This window comes from Triticum dicoccoides, chromosome 7A, assembly GCF_002162155.2.
Source record: "Triticum dicoccoides isolate Atlit2015 ecotype Zavitan chromosome 7A, WEW_v2.0, whole genome shotgun sequence".
NCBI lineage: Eukaryota > Viridiplantae > Streptophyta > Magnoliopsida > Poales > Poaceae > Triticum > Triticum dicoccoides.
The window spans coordinates 666,595,200-666,614,510 of NC_041392.1; the positions used below are offsets into that span (position 1 = coordinate 666,595,200).

Here is a 19,311-nt window from a genome sequence, read left to right on the forward strand (position 1 = left end):
AGAGGGTTGCTCACCACTCGGTAGGATTTTACAAACTTAGGCGAAACGGATTTGCAGCTAAGCCCCCCGAGTGAGAGGCTTGCTCACCACTCGGTAGGATTTTCTTTTGAACTTAGGCGAAATGGATTCGCAGCTAAGTCCCCGAGTGAGAAGCTTGCTCACCACTCGGTAGGATTTTCTTTTGAACTTAGGCGAAACGGATTCGCAGCTAAGTCACCCACTGGGGGATTTTAGACGTAAATAAAAGCAACAATCAATGATTCAAGAGGACTGTAAACCTCTTGTCTTTGATAAACAAATTACAAAGGTATTTCTTATTACATTTTATTTGAACGAGTACTTAAGTATAAAAGGGGCGGAGCAGCTCCGCATTCCAAGCCCGTGGCTCGTCCTTCTTATGCTCGACATTGTAAAGGTGGTATGCTCCATTGTGGAGCACTCTGGTGACAATGAAGGGACCTTCCCAAGCTGGGGCGAGCTTGTGTGGTTTCTGCTGATCCACTCGAAGAACCAAGTTAGCTTCTTGAAAGGCTCGACCTTCACGTGTCTAGCGTGGAATCGACGCAAGTCTTGCTGGTAAATGGTTGACCGGATCAAGGCCATCTCTCTTTCCTCCTCTAGGAGGTCAACTGCATCTTGCCGAGCTTGTTCTGCTTCATCTTCAGAGAAGAGCTCAACTCGTGATGCATTATGAAGCAAGTCACTAGGTAGAACAGCTTCAGGTCCGTAGACAAAGAAGAATGGAGTTCGGCCAGTCGACCGATTGGGAGTTGTCCTTAATCCCCAAAGAACTGATGGAAGTTCATCAACCCAGGCGCCCGCTGCGTGCTTGAGATCTCGCATCAGTCGGGGTTTTAGTCCTTTGAGAATCAGGCCATTTGCTCTTTCTGCTTGTCCATATAACTGGGGATGGTCGACTGAAGCATAGTCGACTCGTGTGCCTTGTGAGGCGCAGAAGGTTCTGAACTCATCAGAATCGAAGTTCGATCCATTGTCTGTGATGATGCTGTGCGGAACCCCATACTTGAATGTCAACTCTCTGATGAAGTTGAAAGCAGTACTAGCTTCAAGATTCTTAATAGGCTTGGCTTCGATCCATTTGGTAAACTTGTGACTGCTACAAGCACGTGAGTGAAGCCACTCCTACCAGTCCTCAGTGGACCAACCATGTCCAATCCCCAAACAGCAAAGGGCCAGACGAGTGGAATGGTCTTCAGGGCTGATGCAGGTTTGTGCGACATATTGGAGTAGAATTGGCAGCCTTCACATCTGACGACTATATCTTTCTCCATTTCATTTGCTCGTGGCCAATAAAATCCAGCTCGGTATGCTTTAGCCACAATGGTCCGAGAGGACGCATGGTGACCACAGGTCCCCGAATGGATGTCGTGGAGGATCACTCGACCTTCTTCTGGCGTTATGCATTTCTGGCTGACCCTAGTTCCACTTTCTCTAAATAGTTGTCCTCTTATTACAGTAAAGGCCTTGGATCGACGGACGATCTGTCGAGCCTCTTCTTCATCCTCTGGGAGCTCTTTCCTGAGGATATATGAAATGTATGGCACTGTCCAGTTGGGAGTGATGACCAACACCTCCACGATCAAGTCGACCACGGCTGGGACCTCGACTTCAGTCGGATCTGTGGCACTCTTAGGCTCCGGGGGCTCTTCAACGAAGGGATCTTCTTGAACTGAAGGTGCATGAATATGCTCCAGGAACACATTACTGGGAATAGCTTCTCTATTGGAGCCTATCTTTGCTAAATCATCTGCTGCTTGATTTTTTAGTCGGGGTATATGATGGAGCTCTAACCCCTCAAACTTCTTTTCCAACTTCCTCACCATGTTGCAGTAACCAGTCATGGCTGGGCTTCTGATGTCCCACTCCTTCATCACTTGATTGACTACCAAATCTGAGTCGCCATAGACCATGAGGTGACGGACGCCGAGTGAGATGGCCATACGCAACCCATACAAGAGTGCTTCATATTCTGCTTCGTTATTGGAGGAATCAAAGTGAATTTGGAGGACATATCTGAGCTTGTCTCCTCGGGGGGATACCAGTACCACCCCAGCACCGGAACCATTCAGCATCTTGGAACCATCAAAGAACATGCTCCAATGCTCCGAGTGAACTTGAGTTGGCAGTTGTTGTTCGATCCACTCAGCGAGCAAATCCGCTATTGCTTGGGACTTGATAGATTTCTTTGCCTCGAACTTGATATCTAAGGGAAGGAGTTCAATCGCCCACTTTGCCACTCGACCAGTTGCATCTCCATTGTTCAGAATCTCTGATAATGGGGCGTCGCTGACGACCGTTATGGAGTGATCAGAGAAGTAATGTGCAACCTTCTTCGTGGTCATATAAATCCCATAAACAAGCTTATGATAATGTGGATATCTTTGCTTTGACGGAGTCAAAACTTCAGAAACATAGTATACTGGGCACTGAACTTTGTAGGCTTTTCCTTCGTCTTCCCGCTCGACCGTAAGTACTGTACTGACGACTTGTCCAGTGGCTGCAATGTAAAGCAGTAAAGGCTCTTTGCTGATTGGAGCAGCAAGCACCGGCTGGGTGGAAAGCAGGGCTTTAAGCTCTGCAAATGCTTCATCTGCTTCAGGAGTCCACTCGAACTTATCTGACTTCTTCATCAGTCGGTAAAGAGGCAGTGCCTTTTCACCGAGGCGAGAAATGAATCGACTTAGGGCGGCCAAACAACCAGCAAGCTTCTAGACATCATGCACACGCACAGGGCGTTTCATCCGGAGTATGGCACCCACTTTCACTGGGTTAGCGTCGATCCCTCATTCGGAAATGAGAAAACTGAGTAATTTTCCGCCTGGAACCCCAAACGTGCACTTTGATGGATTAAGCTTGACATCATACCTTCTGAGGTTGGCAAAGGTTTAAGCAAGGTCAGCCAGTATGTCGGAACCTTTACGTGACTTGACCACAATGTCATCCATGTATGCTTCCACATTCCGACTGATTTGAGTGAGCAAGCATTTCTGAATCATCCGCATGAATGTGGCTCCAGCGTTCTTCAAACCGAATGGCATAGTGACATAGCAGAAGCACCCAAATGCGGTGATGAAAGCTGTTTTTATCTCATCGGGTCCATACAGACGGATATGATGATACCCGGAATAAGCGTCCAAAAAGGACAAACGCTCACACCCCACAGTCGAGTTGACTATTTGGTCGATGCGAGGGAGAGGAAAGTGATCTTTTGGGTAGGCCCGATTGATATGTTTGAATTCAATGCACATGCGAAGTGAGTCGTCCTTCTTTGGGACCATGACAACATTCGCTAACCACTCGGAGTGGTAAATCTCTCTGATAAACTCAGCTGCTAGAAGTCGAGCCACTTCTTCACCGATTGCCTTTCTCTTCTGTACGGCGGACCGTCGAAGATGTTCTTTGACTGGTTTCACTTTTGGGTAGACTCGCAAACGATGCTCAGCCAGCCCCCTGGGAACACCTGGCATGTCAGAAGGTTTCCATGCAAAGATGTCCCAGTTCTCACAGAGGAACTGGATGAGCGCTTCTTCCTATTTGGAGTCGAGTGTTGTTGAAATGTGAGTCGGAGCAGCATTGGGATCCGTCGGGTGAATATGAATCGGCTTCGTTTCACTAGACGACTGGAATGTTGAATCTGTGGCAGGCTTCTTAGCTCACAACAAATCACTCGGATCTGCATTTTTTTGATACTCCTGTAATTCCACTATTGCCATCTGTGCATCGGCGGTCTTTGAGCCCTTCTGGAAGCATTCTTCTGCCTTCTTTCGATTGCCAGTGATAGTGATCACCCCTTTAGGACCAGGCATCTTCAATTTGAGGTACACGTAACATGGTCGAGCCATAAAACGTGCATAAGCTGGCCTGCCCAGAATAGCATGATAAGCACTTTGAAAGTCCACAACTTCAAATGTCAACTTTTCTTTGCAGAAATTCTTGGAATCTCCAAAAACTACATCAAGGGCGATCAGGCCGAGTGACGTGGCCTTCTTGCCAGGAATAACTCCATGGAAACTCATGTTGCTTTCACTGAGTCTGGACATCGGAATGCCCATTCCTTTCAATGTCTCTGCATACAGTATATTCAGACCACTGGCACCATCCATCAGAACCTTAGTCAATCGAGTGCCTTTGACTACTAGGTCGACCACCAGCACTTGCCTCCTAGGAGTGGCTATATGCGCTGGGTGATCGGACTGGTCGAATGTAATGGCAGTCTGAGACCACTTCAAATAACTGGGTGTCACCGGGGCGACCATGTTCACTTCTCTGTTGATGACTTTCAGTCGACTCTTACTCTCAACATCAGTGAAAATCATCAGAGTGGAATTGATGTGGGGGTAACCATCATCGTCCTCTTCCTCATCCTCGACTTTGTCCACTTCCTTTTCCTTTTCATTGGGTTGTTTCTCTCGGAATTGCTGGATTAGGAGTCGACACTGTCGAGTGGTATGCTTTGGATAAATGAAATTACCCTCTTCATCTTTCTTGGTGTGAATGTGGCATGGTAAATCTAGCACATCATTTCCATCTTGATCTTTTACTTTCTTGGGGTTCCACGATCCTTTGGGTTTCCCTTTGAACTTTCCTTGAGTCACGGCTAAGGCTTCTCCAGGTGCAGCTAGCTCGGCTTTGCGCTTCTGCTTCCTACTGGAGTTCCCTCCTCCGGTTTCGTGGGTGATTGTTTTGTGGTTGCTACTCCGGAGTCGGTCTTCTTCTTCACCATTGGCGTACTTGGTGGCAATCTCCATCATCCGAGTCAGAGTCATATCTCCTGTCTGACCGAACTTCAGATTCAACTCCCGATACTTAACGCCTTCTTTGAAGGCGCAAATTGCTTGGTGATCTGACACATTCTCGACTGTGTGGTGCAGCGTGATCCATCTCTGGATATAATCCCTCAAAGTTTCATTCGGTTTCTGAACGCAACACTGTAATTCTGTTAGCCCTGCCGGCCGCTTGGAAGTACCTTCAAATGTTCTGACAAACACTCGGGCAAGATCTTCCCAAGTATAAATACTACCAGGCGCCAACTGATTTAGCCATGCTCCGGCCGAGCCCTCTAACATCAAAGGAAGGTGCTTCATGGCCACTTCATCGTTGCCACCACCAATCTGTACAGCCACTCGGTAATCCTCAAGCCAAGTGTCAGGCTTGGACTCACCAGTTAACTTACTGACTCCAGTCGCCAATCTGAAGTTGGGAGGAATCATCGCAGCCCTTATGGCTCTGCTGAAGCACTCTAGACCTGAGAAATGCACTCTGCTGCTGGTTGGAAAATCCCTGTCGCGATCTTCTCTGTGAGCTCTGTTTCTATCGACTAGGCCCTGAACGAGAATAGATCTCGCCTCAAAGCCTGGTTCCCTGGGGTCGACTGGAATCCTTCGCCCACCACTGTGAGGACGTCTGTCATCATGCTGTCGAGGCACGTATGACCCACTCCTTGGGGAAGGCGTGGGCACTCGACGACGATCATCGTGATCGAGTAGGTGATCATACTGCTCGCAGTTTCTATACTGATCTCGCTGGTCTCCATGTCCCTCATGCCTCGGGGGCGATCTCGGGCTGTGAGCCGACTAGACTGTGTCTGCAACCACGGATCTGCTATGGATCCTATTCCGCGACTGAGATACTGCTATATTCTGCTCTCCTGCTGCTCGGAGCAAAGCCCGGATCTGCACCAAACCTCGACCATCCTTTGACTGGGAACGTTGGATTGACTTCGCTATTCAGGCTGCAGCTGCAAGATTCTGGATCGGAGTTCGGTATACCTGAGTCGGAGGCGGAAAAAGTTGGCGTCGACTGGACTCGGGGATACGCTGCCGAGCACGTTCATCGAGTGCGCGCTGGAGGTTCTCCAGTCGAGTGCGCTCAGCCAAGTTGGCTAGGCGCGCCTCTTCTAAGGCCTGGGCCTCAAGGGTTTCTCCAACGATAGGAGTGTGAAGCGCATCCATGTTCTAGCGGCAAAGTTCTTCCCTCCGCTGCGAAGAGAGGGGTTCGGGGCGGTACTCTTCGTGAACACGCGACGGATCGCCGCCCCCATCACGTCCGTCTTCACGAGTGAAGCCAGGAAGACTGCATGGTCCATTGACCATCAAAACTTCCACCGCGGGGTCGCTGCTATCGCACTCGGATGCAGTCTCTACGGAGCCAGTTGACAGGTCGAACAGGCCATAGAGAGTTTCGTCGGGCTCGATTGTCGCGACTTGGGGGCGGCCGACTAGCAAGCCACCACATGCCTCACCCACCGCTGAAGCCTCGATCGACCGGAATGCTTGCTCCGGCAGGCTGCAGGGAGGGAGGTCAGCACAGGAGCCGACCGATACTGAGTTGACAGCTGCCATAGGAGGACGCCACGGACGCACGCGTGAAAGTGCGTTGCCCCGCGGATGGGGAGCGCCTCGACGTCAAGTGGCGCTTCTTGGAGCCAAGCAGAGTCGTCTGCGACGAATACGAGCGCACCGAGACGGATCTCGCGGCCCTCGGCCAAACCTTCGCCCAAAACCATGTTGATGGGGATCGAAAAAATCGCAACTTCTCCAACAAGTCGCTAAGACACCGGCCCCACGGTGGGCGCCAACTGTCGTGGTTCTAAGTCTGACAGTAGAATAGGGGGGTAGGGATGTAGAGGCAAGATCCTAGGTATGGAGGAGTTGTACACGCGAGGTTTACGAGTTCAGGCCCTTCTTGGAGGAAGTAACAACCCTACGTCTCGGAGCCCGGAGGTGGTCGACTAGATCATATGAGTGTGAGTTACAGGGGGTGCGAACCCTTATGCCTGTGGAGGGGGGTGGCTTATATAGAGTGCTCCCGGACTCCAGCCAGCCCACATCACAGAGGGTTTAAGGTACATTGAAGAGAGAATGTTACTGGTAATGCCCGCACTAAAGTGCTATAAATGACAATTAAGCCTATAAGTAAATGCTCGACCGTTGCTCATGCAGAGTGGCTTTAGCTCTTCTGTCCATCGAGTAACTTCTGCGACGGTCGAGTGACATTGATTCTTCCGAGTGGAATGTCTCTGGTCGAGTGGATGATGGTACCCTTCGAATGATCCAGGCTTTAGGGTGATGCCCTAGGGGAGGATGTCTAGGTCAGGTCTATGACCCTACCCTAGGTACACTCCTTCATCAGTGGTGGCCCTCGTGAGGTTTACGCTTTCGACGTCACCCCCCTTAGTTCTGTTTTATTTATATTCAAATCTGATTCTATCCAGAGAGCTTCAAACAGCCAAAACTTCATACCATAAGTCCAAATGAATTGATTCTTTTTGCATTGTGTTCTTTATGAAGAAATCTAGTAGCTCACCAAATATGAGATTTTTCTCTGCTGTCTAGATTTTCTGGTGAATTTCAGAAGGGTTCTTGATGTTTTCTTTTGGTCTTTATAATTGTTTTCAGATAGTGAAGCTTGCCTTGAGGATCACCAGGAGGATTGTGAACCTCATCTGCACTAAGGCAAGCCACAACAACATTTTCATGGTGCCATTACAATATTTGTGATTTTTCAACTTGAATTAATGATTTAATCCATGCATCTAAATCACTAGTATATTATTTATATTCTGGCTAGTTGCTTGTTTAAGTTGATATGCTTAGTTTACAGAAAGTTTGAAGCTAACTAAGTTGGCTAAGTAACTAGAAGTAATAATTGTTATGAAGAAGTAATATGATTATGGATATAAGTAATTATTTTGAGTTATTTTTTTGAGGAGAAAAATGATAAATTTGCTAAGTAAAGATTCCGTTTAAAGTGATGATTAATCATAACCAGGGAAGTGTTATGAGTTGTTGATGTCTATGCTTAGTGTGGATATAGTTGACCCAGTTATTTCCGATGATATATGATGCATATATTTGTGTAGCACTTGCATGGCATGTTATGACACCAGTTACTTTCACGTTAAGTTGAACCTGCTAATAACTAAACTTGAATATATCGTTGACCGGGTCATCGTGCCACTGAATCGAGTTTTTCCCAGTGCAACCACATTTGCCTTTATGGGAAGGCCTTTATTCGGTCCGTTGTCATGCCTCTGGTTGGTGCCTCCAACGAGGGAAGGTTATGGGCATGAGGTACCCTGGCCCGGTAAGCAGACATAATCTCGTGTGCCCGTTGTTGATGTTATGGTACCTTGTCCCCGTTTGGGCCCGTTTATGTTTTGCCACGACGGTGGTGTCTTTGGTAGACACGGGGCCACCCAGGACTAGCCCAGTGGGGAGTGAGTCGGAGTGGCTGAGAGAGTGTCATGGCAATGGAGACGTTTAGTCGGAATGCCATTGGTCCACCCGAATGGGAGTGCGAGGCCATGGGTTCCGTGGTGTGGGTACAATGCGCTACCCCTGCAGAGTGTGTTAAATCTATCGATAGCCGAGTCCACGGTTACGGACACGCTCGAAAGTAGGTCACACCATGGGTCAACGTTTAAATAAATTTTGCACACTAAGTTATGAACGTCGCACTGTTGAGAAGATGATGGTGGGTAAACCATCTTGATGTTGGAGGCCAAGTGTTGGTTATGGTTGTGATCGCCAGAAAGATCACTGTTTGAGACCAAATGTTGGTCATGGTTGTGATCGCCGGAAAGATCACCGTTTGGTTACAAGTTAACCGGATCCAAGACCATGAGGTTGGTCTGTTTGTGATCCGAGACTGATCATCGTTGGTAAGCAAGTCCGAGGGAATTTTATCACGAGATCATGATCACAACATGTATGATATGTTGTTGCATTGCTAATTGGTTAAGTATCATGATATTGTTTGTCATTATGCTTATGTTTGTTGTGAGCTTGCAAGTACATTCAATGTACTGACCTGGCATGTCATGCCAGCTTTCAGGAAAGTCTCGTCGGAAAGGAGTGCTATCCGAGTCTAGATAGTGTCCACATCGGTGTCCCTGTGCTATGGAGTTCCACTACGATGTTGTTCCTCTGCCACGTAGTTGTTCTGATCGAGGCCCTTTATGTTCACTAAATAATGTACATATTATTCAGTCGCACCATGTGTGCCGCTTGGCCTCGCCACTGCTGTAATATAAACTATGATCCGCTAGCATCAATAAAGCGGTTGTTTTCTGTACCAAGATGTTGTGTGTTTCCAGAAGACATGGTCTCTGGGCTGGCAATGCATGGTAAACCGGTTGCTCTGAGCCGGGGTGCCACACTATCCCCCTAGGAGCATGCGCGTAGTGCTTGGTTTTGATGACTTGTAGATTTTTCCAATAAGTATGTGAGTTCTTTATGACTAATGCTGAGTCCATGGATTATACGCATTCTCACCCTTCCGCCGTTGCTAGCCTCTCTAGTACCGCGCAACTTTCGCCGGTACCATAAACCCACCATTTACCTTCCTCAAAATAGCCACCATACCTACTGAGATATATTGCCATGCAACTTTCCATCATTGTCATATTGCTTTGCATGATCATGTAGTTGACATCGTATTTGTGGCAAAGCCACCATTCATAATATTTTCATACATGTCACTCTTGATTCATTGCACATCCCGGTACACTGCCGGAGGCATTCATATAGAGTCATATTTTGTTCTAAGTATCGACTTGTAATTCTTGAGTTGTAAGTAAATAAAAGTGTGATGATCTTTTGTATTAGAGCATTGTCCCATGTGAGGAAATAAAAAAAGAGAAAGGCTAAAGAAAAAGAGAGAAGCCCCACCCAAAAAAAAGAGAAGGGACAATTCTACTATCCTTTTTCCACACTTGTGCTTCAAAGTAGCGCCATGATCTTCATGATAGAGAGTCTCTTATTTTGTCACTTTCATATACTAGTGGGAATTTTTGTTAGAGAACTTGGCTTGTATATTCCAACAATGGGCTTCCTCAAAATGCCCTAGGTCTTCGTGAGCAAGAAAGTTGGATGCACACCCACTTAGTTTCTTTTATTGAGCTTCCATATATTTATAGCTCTAGTGCATCTGTTGCATGTCAATTCCTACTCAGTCACATTGATGTCTATTGATGGGCATCTCCATAGCCCATTAATACGCCTAGTTAATGTGAGACCATCTTCCTCCTTTTTGTCTTCTCCACAACCACCATTCTATTCCACCTATAGTGCTATGTCCATGGCTCACGCTCATGTATTGCGTGAAAGTTGAAAAAGTTTGAGAATATTAAAGTATGAAACAATTGCTTGGATTGTCATCGGGGTTGTGCATGATTTGAATATTTTGTGTGATGAAGATGGAGCATAGCCAAACTATATGATTTTGTAGGGATGAACTTTCTTTGGCCATGTTATTTTGAGAATACATGATTACTTTGTTAGTATGCTTGAAGTATTATTATTTTTATGTCAATATTAAACTTTTGTCTTGAATCTTTCGTATCTGAACATTCATGCCACAATAAAGAAAATTACATTGATAATTATGTTAGGTAGAATTCCCCATCAAAAATTCTGTTTTTATCATTTACCTACTCGAGGACGAGCAGGAATTAAGCTTGGGGATGCTTGATACGTCTCCAACATATCTATAATTTTTTATTGCTCGATGCTAGTATATTATCTATTTTGGATGTTTAATGGGCTTTAATATGCTCTTTATATTATTTTTGGGACTAACCTATTAACCAGAGGCCTAGTGCCAGTTTCTGTTTTGCCTATTTTAGAGTTTCACAGAAAAGGAATATCAAACTGAATCCAAACGTAATGAAACCTTCGCGATGATCTTTCTTGGACCAAAAGCAATCTAGAGAACTTGGAGTTGATGTCTGGAACTCCGCGAGGTGGCCATGAGGCAGGAGGGCGCGCCCAGGGGGTAGGCGCGCCCCACCCTCGTGGGCCCCTCGTAGCTCCACCAACGTACTTCTTTCGCCTATATATAAAATCTTATACCCTAGATCGATCGCAGAGAGCCACGAAACCACTATTCCACCGCCGCAACCTTCTGTACCCATGAGATCCCATCTTGGGGCCTCTTTCGGCGATCTGGCGGAGGGGGAATCGATCATGTAGGGCTTCTATTGTTGGAAATATGCCCTAGAGGCAATAATAAAAGCTTTATTATTATATTTCCTTGTTCATGATAATTGTCTTTTATTCATGCTATAATTGTGTTATCCGGAAATCATAATACATGTGTGAATAATAGACACCAACATGTCCCTAGTAAGCCTCTAGTTGACTAGCTCGTTGATCAACAGATAGTCATGGTTACCTGACTATGGACATTGGATGTCATTGATAACGAGATCACATCATTAGGAGAATGATGTGATGGACAAGACCCAATCCTAAACATAGCACAAGATCGTATAGTTCGTTTGCTAGAGTTTTCTAATGTCAAGTATCCTTTCCTTAGGCCATGAGATCGTGTAACTCCCGGATACCGTAGGAGTGCTTTGGGTATACCAAATGTCACAACGTAACTGGGTGACCATAAAGGTATACTACGGGTATCTCCGAAAGTGTCTGTTGGGTTGACACGGATCAAGACTGGGATTTGTCACTCCGTATGAAGGAGAGGTATCACTGGGCCCACTCGGTAATGCATCATCATTATGAGCTCAAAGTGACCAAGTGTCTGGTCACGCGATCATGCATTACGGTACGAGTAAAGTGACTTGCCGGTAACGAGATCGAACAAGGTATTGGGATACCGACGATCGAATCTCGGGCAAGTAACATACCGATTGACAAAGGGAATTGTATACGGGTTTGCTTGAATCCTCGACATTGTGGTTCATCCGATGAGATCATCGAGGAGCATGTGGGAGCCAACATGGGTATCCAGATCCTGCTGTTGGTTATTGACAGGAGAGTCGTCTCGGTCATGTCTACATGTCTCCCGAACCCGTAGGGTCTACACACGTAAGGTTCGGTGACGCTAGGGTTGTAAAGATATGTATATGCAGTAACCTGAATGTTGTTCAGAGTCCCGGATGAGATCCCGGACGTCACGAGGAGTTTCGGAATGGTCCGGAGGTAAAGAATTATATATAGGAAGAGCTGTTTCGGCCATCGGGACAAGTTTCGGGGTCACCAGTATTGTACCAGGACCATCGGAAGGGTCCTGGGGGTCCACCGGGTGGGGCCACCCATCCCGGAGGGCCCCATGGGCCAAAGTGGGGAGGGGAACCAGCCCATAGTGGGCTGGTGCACCCCCCTAGGCCCACCCCATGCGCCTAGGGTTGGAACCCTAGGGGTGGGGGGGGGGGCGCCCCACCTTGCCTTGGGGGCTACTCCAGCCCTGGCCGCCGCCCCCCTAGGAGATCTCATCTCCTAGGGCCGGCGCCCCCCTAGGGGAGCCTATATAAAGGGGGGGAGGGAGGGGGCAGCCGGACCTTGAGCCTTTGGCGCCTCCCTCTCCCCTGCTACACCTCTCTCTTGTAGTATACGGCGAAGCCCTGCTACTGTGATGCGCTGCATCCACCACCACGCCGTCGTGCTACTGGATCTTCATCAACCTCTCCTTCCCCCTTGCTGGATCAAGAAGGAGGAGACGTTACGCTGACCGTACGTGTGCTGAACGCGAAGGTGTCGTCCGTTCGGCGCTAGGATCTCCGGTGATTTGGATCACGTCGAGTACGACTCCCTCATCCCCGTTCTTTGAACGCTTCCGCTCGCGATCTACAAGGTACGTAGATGCATCCAACCACTCGTTGCTAGATGAACTCATAGATGGATCTTGGTGAAACCGTAGGAACTTTTTTTGTTTTCTGCAACGTTCCCCAACATCTATATCAATACCATAGCCTCTCCGATGAAGCGTGACTAGTTTACCACAGACCTTCGGGTCCATAGTTATTAGCTAGATGGCTTCTTCTCTCTCTCTTTGATTCTCAACACAAAGTTCTCCTCAATGTTCTTGGAGATCTATTCGATGTAATACTCTTTTGCGGTGTGTTTGCCGAGATCCGATGAATTGTGGGATTATGAACAAGATTATCTATGAATATTATTTGGTTCTTCTCTGAATTCTTATATGCATGATTTGATATGTTTCCAAGTCTCTTTGAATTATTAGTTTAGTTTGGCCTACTAGATTGATCTTTCTTGCAATGGGAGAAGTGCTTAGCTTTGGGTTCAATCTTTCGGTGTCCTTTCCCAGTGACAGTAGGGGCAGCAAGGCACGCATTGTATTGTTGCCATCGAGGATAAAAAGATGGGGTTTATATCATATTGCTTGAGTTTATCCCTCTACGTCATGTCATCTTGTTCAAAGCGTTACTTTGTTCTTATGAACTTAATACTCTAGATGCATGCTGGATAGCGGTCGATGTGTGGAGTAATAGTAGTAGATGCAGAATCGTTTCGATCTACTTCACATGGACGTGATGCCTATGTTCATGATCATTGCCTTAGATATCTATATCTATATCTATCTATCTATCTATCTATATATCTATCTATCTATCTATCTATCTATCTATCTATACCTATACTAATTACAGACTTCCAAAAAATTACCACGTTAATTAGAAATTAGGAGCCGCTCATCTTTCGTGGGACCAAGTTATTATGGTCGAGATTTACTAATTGAAGGAGCTCCCACGTATCCTAAAAAAAGAAGGAGCTCCCACGTTAGCTATCCACAACCCTTAGATGAAAAAACTCATGCCTAGGTTTCTTGGGCCGAACTCTTTCCAATGACTTCTGAAAGAAAAAAAAGCCCGAGCTTTGCCTCTTCCTTCCTACGTCCACATCGTCGTCGTTCTGGAGCGATCTCTGGCGTCGTTCAGCCACCTCAACGTGTTCTCCTTCTATGTCATCCATGACTCAAAATTCCACTCTGCAATTGAAATCTTGATGCAATTTCTCCTAATATCCTCCTCTGATCTGTCTCCTCTCCAGTCTCCAAGAAATTTCTCCCATTAACCTCCCAGATCTATTTCCTTTCCAATCTTTAAATCCCCTTGGTTTCAACTAATGCCATGTTTTTTCAGAACAGTGAATCAATCGTCAGTGGCAGGATATTAGATGCACCAGAACAGATTGTGTACGGACGGATGGTTGAAGAAGATTAAGGGTCCGTCATCGTCGGAGAGGTTGCTGGGTGGACGCACTATGAAGGTAAGTTAAAAAGGGAAAGGCCAGTCGCTAAACAAGAACGCTGGGTTTACAAGAGATAAAACTCTACGTCTCTGCAAGGGACCGATTGCACAATTGGAGGTTTCACCCAATTAGAGAAGCAATCTGGGGTGGATCAAGGGCTTGATTCAATATCTTCTAATGAGTTTATTCCATATATGTTCCACCAAGATGGCATGGAACTCTTAAGATTTGAAATCCTGGGCATCAGATATGGGTATTGAAGGCAGCTAAGGGGCGACATATCCCTTGCATAAGGGCATAGGTAGAAGAGGCGCACTTCTGATTCGAGAGCTTGGACCAACATTGTACATCGGTCATCATGGGGCCTGCTGGAATTGGATATTTGTATGTGCAGTTCACTTTCTGCTTCCAATAATTCTTGAACTACATTCTGCTCATTACATACACTTCTACCTACAACTGACCTGTTATAATACAGTGGGAAATTTTAGATGCAGACCAAGGAAACAAGTTGCTGATGGAATATCATGCATCATTGCTGAGGAGATTAGTCATTTTCGCATTACCTACTTTTCTGTGATATTTCAGGTTTCAGGTTTGTCCTCAATGCTATCCTTTCACAATGTTTTGTTAGATATAAATAATATGGATTGGGCAATTGCTATGCTTGCTGTGAAAACACACATGTCTTTTGCATATTTATAAGCTCTGAAGAAACTAGGAATATCATGGGTGATTAGGGCATCTAACTTATGGGTTGAGATCTAATTAGAGATTTCCTACAAATTCCACCTTAATCCGCACTTCATAACATTTTTAATTCTGCGGAAAAAGTGAAGTCATCCCTGCCTACGCTTTGGTAAGCCAAGGATGTATAGGCCTGCGCTCCTGTTTTTACGCCAAAAAGAGCACTCCTCGCTGAGTATGCTACATTTTTTTGAGTTGGAGAGCACACTTCATTAAGAATGGAGCAGCGAATGTTCTACGGTTTTATGGGTCCTCTCCATGGCTGTGCTATTCCTCCTACCTGTCCGCCTCACGATCTTACTAACGTCCGTGAAACTTTCATTCAATATCTTCTTCCATTGTTCCTTCAAGCTGTTTGTTAGGCTCTTCACCTTGGCCAACTCGCCATAGCTGCACGGCCCTCCTGAGAAGCCACCGGTTGTCTATGCTCATCCTATTCCTATTCATAGGCAAAACCAGATGCAGACCCAATCGCAAAGGATGATGGGATCACGGGAGGAAGAGGCAAGGTACTGTCTCAAGTCTCATACATATTGATAAAGGCAATAAAACTGTGTTTCATGGGGAAAGATCAACATGGCTGCAATAACAATACACTCAGAATGCATGCGCCACAGCAACTTGACTTGCTATCAACGACATGACGAGTCGCTTGCTTCACTTGCACCATGCTGGAGACTCGGAGTAGGCCACCTGCTCGGTGTGCATGATATTCCAGTAGGCGCACCTCCTCCAGCCGAGCCGTGTGGTATTCTATGGGGCAGCGTTGCAATGGATATGGGACGCACACATGATTTCCCGATTGGAGACGGTGCACATGGGTGGCTGCCGTCGGCATGGATGTGTATTGTTCTTCTAACCCTTGGGAAAAAGAGTTTGTCTCATGTATGTTACTCCTGCTAGAGCAACAGAATAAACATTTGCAACATGGCCCTTTTCTCTGCCCAGTTCTAATCATCCCACCTCGATCCACCTGTTTGAACTTGCACATGGTTACCATATGTCTGAGATAATATTTATAGAAATATAGCTATGTTTTTTCTTTTGATTTTTGTGTTGATTTACAGGTGAAAAGGTAGCTAACGGCATATCCTTCCGAGCAATGTTAAAGTTAGCGAATTTGTGATATATATAACACATTGCATATTATACACTAGAGTAATCGTATACTGATTATGTAAGTTTTTCTCTCGCACATCTTGCTTCCTATCGACAGATACATGTTGTAGAAGCTAAGTCCAATTTATTGGGATGTACAAGATTGCGGGCCGGATTGATGCCCTTTTACCAGGGAAAAAGTAGCAACAACAACAGTGTTTTGTGCCCGCGATGGCATAATCCAAGTCTGTTGATGTGTTTGACACTTATGGCTGTACTCGACGCTCCTCAATTTATGTAAGTTTATAATCTCTGTAGAAGTTTATGGACGAAACTGGGGATCATGTATGTATAGAATGCATGCCTCATAAAAGTTAGACCTTCGGATGTTTTTCCCTCATGGCTATGTGCATTTTTCCGTACAGATGGTTTGTTAGACTGTTATTTCTTAAATACGGTATCCATCAGATCATCCAAAGCATGTACTGTATTCATTACAAGTAGAACATGTCTTGCGTTCTAAGTTTCCTATTTTGTTTTGACTAATATTTTGTAGAGATAGGAGAGAAAATGAAGTGATTGGCGATTTTACGGACAGTCCATCCACTGCGATCAAACGGTGGAGAAACTAGAGTTACGAGGAGTTACGAGACTAAAATTACATGAAATTACAAATAGTGGTGGGACCATTACAAAACTAGGGTGGGGCTAGTCATTTTCTAAAAGGGTAGTTCTGTCCAATTTTAGTCAAGGCCAAATCATGTTCACACCCTCGCTGTGTGGCCCGACACATCTGGGTCGTTCCTGATTCTAAAAAAAAATCTGGGTTGCTCCACTCTTCCCGTAGAAAACTTGTTCGAGCCCTATCAGTTCGAAGCAGCAGGGTAGGATAGGGCGGAGCCGCCGGTGACCCCGGCGGTGGCGGTGGCAGCAGCAGAGGGGGGCCGCGAGGATGGCCGCTGGGACGAGGAGGCGGAGCCGATGACCCCGGCGGTGGCGGCGGCAGAGGGGGTCGGCGATGATGGCCGATGGTACGAGGAGGCGGAGCCGATGACCCCGGCGGCGGCAGCGGAGGGGTCCCAGGGGCTCTAGGACCGATGTCTGATGCAGCCGTGGTTCCTCGCTGTCAAGAGCTAGATCGAGCGCACGGCCTTTTGGAAAATTGGACGAATGGGCGTCCAAGAGGCACTCCTTGCCGGATCACGCTGCTGCTGGCGTAATCTAGGCCGGATCTGTGGAGAGCCCGGCGCAGCACCGTCTACAGGTCCATATCTCTTACAGTCTTACTCTACCTTATTCCTTGTAAGTTCACGGCTTCCATTGCTCTTCAGTTCTGGTTAGTAGTTGGAAACTGTAAAAGTATTGCAATTGGTTAGTAGATGGTTGTTGTTCTGCGACTAGACTGACCATCCAGCTTTAAATTTTAGTGTAATCTCAAGATATTGCAATTGAACTCTTCTTAAGGTAATTCTCTGTTTTATCTGAACTCACTAAGATTATTTGCTTTTTCTTTGGTCTTTTGCGCATTTAAAATGCCAGAGAAAATTTTGTCAATCTCTTTATTTTCACACAAAACCTAAGGTGTTCCCCATTTATAATTTAGAGACAAGCATCTTGTCAAAGCTTAGGCTTACAATGGAGACACCATCAATGGCAATTCCAAAGTTCTGTGCCTGATCTGTCAGTAGCTTTCTAATCTCCCACCTCACGCGCTGAAATTAAAGGGGAAAGGAGCAAACAATGAGCACCCACAAGTAATATATTCTGCCAAATATATACAAGCATGCCTACACAATGCTAGTAATCATTGTTGTGTAGAATGGCGCCATACATTGTGGAGCAAGGCCATAACTATGTTTCTTCACCTACATTTGCACAGATGAGCAATTATTGTCTTCTTGCCTTTTTCAGGTATTTGGCAATGTTGGCTCTTGGGCTGCCCAATTGATAACTGAAGCTGGTGGCAAGGTGGTCTCCATCAGAGATGTCACAGGGGCTGTCAAGAACTCCAATGGCGTTGACATAGCCAAGCTGATGAAGCACTCGGCAAAGAACCGCGGGATCAAGGGCTCCGACAAAAGGCGACGCCGTCGACCCGACCTCACTGCTCACGGAAGAGTGCGACGTGCTCATCCCGGCAGCTCTGGCAGGAGTCATAAACAAGTAATCTTCTTCTTCCTCATCCCAGCTCACTTCATCCTATCTTCTATGAGATTAATGCTCTGAAGCTCAGTTAGAGTATCCTCCTGGCTGTTATTTTTTCTTCTATATCTTAAAACATTTTTGTTAATAAATAGTCCTTTCGATTTTCTTCTTCTCCTAGGGACAATGTTGATGCCATCAAAGCAAAGTACATCATCGAAGCTGCTAACCACCCAACAGACCCCAAGGCCGAAGAGGCAAGAACACCAATGTTTTGGCACAAAACTAAGCTGCATTTGTTGACACATTTCACACATTGACTGACAGTAGAGAAGTGTACATGTTCGCGCTGCAGATTCTGGCAAAGAAGGGCGTGCTGATCCTACCGGACATACTGGCCAACTCCGGCGGAGTGATGGTGAGCTACTTCGAGTGGGTGCAGAATCTCCAGGGGTTCATGTGGGATGAGGAGAAGGTAAATCGGGAGCTCAAGACGTACATGACCCGCGCCTCAAACATGTTCTGATTATTTAGGCAGTGTATGGTGCCGTATAAAATGGACAGTAATTATGTATAGTATATCTTTGAAAACCAGAATTGGCTCAATTTGGAACAATGCCTGCTTTATATGAATTTCTTGCCCGCTTTGCACGCGTTGCTATAAGTGCATTACCATACCTCAGCCATAATCATCCTTGACAAATATGGCAATCACCTTTAGTATGGAACAGAAGAAGCATGCACAACCTATTTTGTCAATGAGCAAGTTTAGCATATGTTTGTACATTGCTGATCTAGTTAGTAAGCAGAACTCTGTTATAGTAAAACTAGCTAGAGGATCACCGTGCCACACGTTGTCACAACTTCAGTTTCTGGAATGGTATGGTTGATGGCACTAGCCCCTCCTCAAGATGGAGGTCATGGGTTTGCACGGGGCATACTGGAGATTTTCAGATTTAATTGTTTGAATGTATCTTTATTTCATTTCAGATTGTGTCAAGTCTTGTGTACTACTCCCTCTGCTCCATCGGTTCACAATTATAAGATGTTTCTAACTTATATTTGTGTCTGCTCCATCCATTTATAAGATGTTTCAAACTTATATTTGTGTCTGCTCCATCCGTTTATAAGATGTTTCTAACTTCTATTTGTGAACGGAGGGGTACTAAATATGAGCTTCTATCTACAAACTTTTGTCCGCGATCTATTTGTGACGACTTCTCCCAAGGTAGGAGCTACTTTTGTATGTATACTTCTCTTGATTCGTTCTATGTTGTCAAGTTCTCATTCA

General features: G+C 46.0%; 1 long non-coding RNA gene across 1 annotated transcript; it reads left to right on the forward strand.

Moving 5' to 3' along the window:
- The first annotated feature begins 16,689 nt into the window (after window positions 1-16,689).
- Window positions 16,690-18,281, forward strand: LOC119329776. Its single transcript, XR_005159757.1, has 3 exons — window positions 16,690-17,142; window positions 17,790-18,041; window positions 18,202-18,281. It is a non-coding gene; the product is annotated as an uncharacterized LOC119329776 (long non-coding RNA).
- Window positions 18,282-19,311: the final 1,030 nt, after the last annotated feature.